This window comes from Solanum stenotomum, chromosome 6 (genome assembly GCF_019186545.1).
Source record: "Solanum stenotomum isolate F172 chromosome 6, ASM1918654v1, whole genome shotgun sequence".
Classification (NCBI taxonomy): domain Eukaryota; kingdom Viridiplantae; phylum Streptophyta; class Magnoliopsida; order Solanales; family Solanaceae; genus Solanum; species Solanum stenotomum.
Window position 1 is genome coordinate 34,230,373 of NC_064287.1, and position 4,058 is coordinate 34,234,430.

Here is a 4,058-nt window from a genome sequence, read left to right on the forward strand (position 1 = left end):
CATGTTTTTCATTTCTTCAAAAGAACGTAGATTTTATAAAAGAATTATATTATTATTATTATTATTATTATTACCTAAAAAATGTGAATAAGCAAGCAGCACTCTGTCAACATGTTTTTAAAGGAATTATATTATTATTAATATCTAAGAAATGTTAATAAGCAAGCAGCACTCCAACATGATTGCTTGCTTATTCACATTTCAAATAAAATTGGGTCCACTCCTATATAATTGCAATTGTATTGCTCATTCATATTTTTTGTAAAATAGCGTAACACATGGATTTTTAAGAAGGAGAAACTAAGCATATGATCCATAAAAACAAACTAATTACGTACGTATACCCTTTATATTTCTGTCTCCTAACTAATTACAATAAATACCCTATTTTCTTATAGCTTTAGTTATGTAGCTCATTTTTTATTCTTTTGTTTTTTATTTCTCAACTTTTCTTTTTTCTTTTTATGTTTCTTTGTTTATTTAAATTTTTAAAATTATTTTATTCTTTATTTCTTTTTACATCATAATCTGATTTATATTCAATATTTATATCCCCCGCTCATTTTAAATATTAGTAAGAAATTATTATTAGTTGAATGAAGAGTACTACGCATAATGAAGACGTGCTCTACATTTTGAACCTCCACTTAGTGAAACAGTAACTTTTACTCCAAAGTCGTAGTGGTCTCAGACTTGAACTATGACTGCTTAAGGGAAATAAAATATCACTGTTCACACAAAATAATCAAGGTGTTGACATGAGCTTTAAAAGACAACACGTCACAGTCTTGTGTTATCCCCATTTCATGAGTGCTTTTGAGAATAAGCTCAATTCTCATAGGAAGCAACCTACTTCCACACTCACATAGGTGATATCTGTCGAGAGTGCTCTTGTATGTTTAACACTCCAGGGCTACATATTTTCATTAAGAATTTTTTGTAAACTCAACCTTCACAAATTACTACAGGAAATAATACACTCATATCATAGGGAGGAAATAAAAAGATAGTGCATTTTTTCACAATAAGTCATCATATGATTCGGTTTTTCCATTGAATCTGGTTATATTATCTCTAGTCCCCAAGTTGGGTTTCCTCATATATGACTGAAGGATTTGTAGGCCTCAATCCTATCCCCCTCAATGTGCTCCAAATCTTTTCTCTTGTTAAGGCCTTAGTAAGAGAATCTGCAAGATTATCACACGATTTGACATAATCAACATTAATGGTACCACTTGTCAAATATGATCTTACATTATTGTGTCTGGATTTACCGTTGTAATAACAATTTGGAACTCTACCAATTGCAGTAGTGCTATCACAATAAATTAAAATAGCAGGAATTGGTTTTTCAAATTAAGGTATTTGAAATAACAAATCTCTTACCCAATTTGTTTCTTCACTCACTGAAGCTAAAACAATTTGTTTAGCCTCCATGGTAGAGTTAGAAATTATAGTTCATTTTTTTGATCTCCAACAAATAGCACCACCACCCAAAGTAAAGATATAACCAGTGGTAGAACATGAATCACCTGATAAGGTGTTTCAATCTGCATCAGAAAAGCCTTCAAGTACAACGGTATATTTTTTATATAACAAACCACATTTTTTTGTTCCAATTAAATATTTCATAACTCTTGTTATAGCATGTCAATGTTAATTACCGTACTTGCTTGTAAACCTGCTAAGTACTCCTACTGCATAAGCAATATCAGGCCTAGTGCAATCAGTCACATATCTCAAACTTCCAATTAAGCTAGCTAGTCCTTTTGATTTATTACATCATTTTCACTTTCAACCGAAAATAAGTGAACACTTGAATCAAAAGGAGTTACAATATGCTTGCAATCAAGAAAGTTATATTTTTTTAAAAAATTTCTCAACATAATGTGACTGGTCAAGGAAAATTCCGTCACATGTTCTTGTTATTTTTATTCAAAGAATAAAATCTACCTCACCAAGATATTTCATATCGAAATGGCTTCTAATATTCATGTTAGAGCCAAATGTCAATAGATCATCAACATATAGGCAAATAATAACATGTGAATAATTCCAAGACTTATGATATATGCACTTATCACACTCATTTGTTTAAAATCATTTTCAATCATGCAGGAATCAAACTTTTCATGTCATTGCTTTGGTGCCTATTTCAAGCCATATAGAGATTTAGTAAATTTAGACACTTTACTCTCTTGGTCTGATTCAACAAAATACTCTGATTGATCCATATAAATTTTCTCATTTAGGTCCCCATTTAAAAAAGCAGTTTTACATCTATTTAATGAATTAGCAAATCAAAAATTGCAGTCATACCAATTAAAAGTCTTATGGATATAATTCTTGTTACCGGATAAAAAGTATGAAAAATTCTAGGTCTTCTAGTTACTTAAAAACTTTTTCAATTAGTCTAGCCTTATATTTATCAATAGATCCATCCGATTTTAATTTTTTTTCGTAAGACCCATTTGCAATCAATTATTTTACAATCTGGTGGTAAATCAACTAACTTCCAAATTTTATTAGAAATTAGTGATCCCATTTCATCTTTTACGGCCTCTTTCAAAAAAATAGAATCATGTGAAGATAAAGCTTCTCTCAAAGTGAAAGGGTCATCTCCAACATTAAACACATAAAAATCAGGACCAAAATATGTTTCTACTCTAGCTCTTTTACTTCTTCTTTAACTCAAAATCATCAACTTCTTTATTTTTAAAAGTAGAAGTAGAAATTCTAGGTTGTGACAAAATATTTTGTTCAATCCTTTGACCCCCTCTATTTTTAGAATCAAAAGGGAATTTATTCTCATGAAAAATAGCATCACCCGATTTTTTTAATATTACCTTCAAGATTAAAAAATCTATAGGTTGTACTATTTGAAGCATAATAAAAAAAAGCACAAGTAGTAACTTTCTTACCCAATGATAACGCTCAAATCACCCTCCAAAACCAATTAAAAGAGTGAACGATCGTAGTCAGTAAAAACCCAATGAAGAGTCGGGGTCGAATTCGATGAGGAATGGTATATCGTAGAGAATTCTTTATCGAGAGATTTGGACTTCAAATTAGCTCATTTGACATAGTAAGAACAATTGGGTGGATAGTACCACCAACTTAATATAAAACTTTTATTATCAAATTATCATAATTAAAATAAAATTCGAATGAAATCAAGAGTTAACAAGAAATCTAGTGGTGCGTGGATTGGATATCAATGTCACATAGGATTTTGCTGCTCTATAGTGATGTACATACATGAATAGGCTAAATCATCTTCAATAACGTTAATCATCTTTTGATCTCAAAGCATCTACGCCCAGAATCTTCTTTCGGTCTCATCTAAATGTCAATCCTAATCAACTCAATATCTTACTCTATCCTCTCTTTCAAGAATAAGGCAAATAGATCCGACCCATAACCTTTCTTTCAAGCAAGGCATAGACATCAAACCTAAATTCCTAATATTGAACTAATTACCCACTCCGATTAATATCTTTCGAGCATAAATCAGAGATCGAAAGTAGGAATTAAGTTTGCAACCTTAACCCTTAAGTTAACCTCATGGTAATTAGACCAAATCCATGCACGAATAGCAAGAAAACAAAGCATAGCACAATACCGACTACATTAAATCAACAATCAACTCCATTAGAGCACCCCTAGATCTTGGAGTTTTAGCTACCCATCACAAAAAGTAAAGAAAATATACCTTCCATGAGAGCAACAATTGGTAACTTGAAATCAAGCGATTAAGCACTTTGGATTTAACTTCAATTTATCAAATTCAAGCTTCAAATTATAAAACTCCCAAAAAAATTAGAAAAAGTATTCTTTCAAAAGTAAAGTGTTCTAAAACTCTAACTCACAACGTTCTCCCTTGAACTCAGTAGTCAAACTCTTTAAAAATTGTATCCTTTGGGTTATTAATACTTTTCCAAAATTTGGCCCAAAATCCACTTCGTAACCAACTCGGTGACATTAGTCGGGCTCACCAAACTTGCTCGACGAATCACCCTTCGCTCCTCAGCTCGCTTTGTGATGCTCTAGGCTTCAGG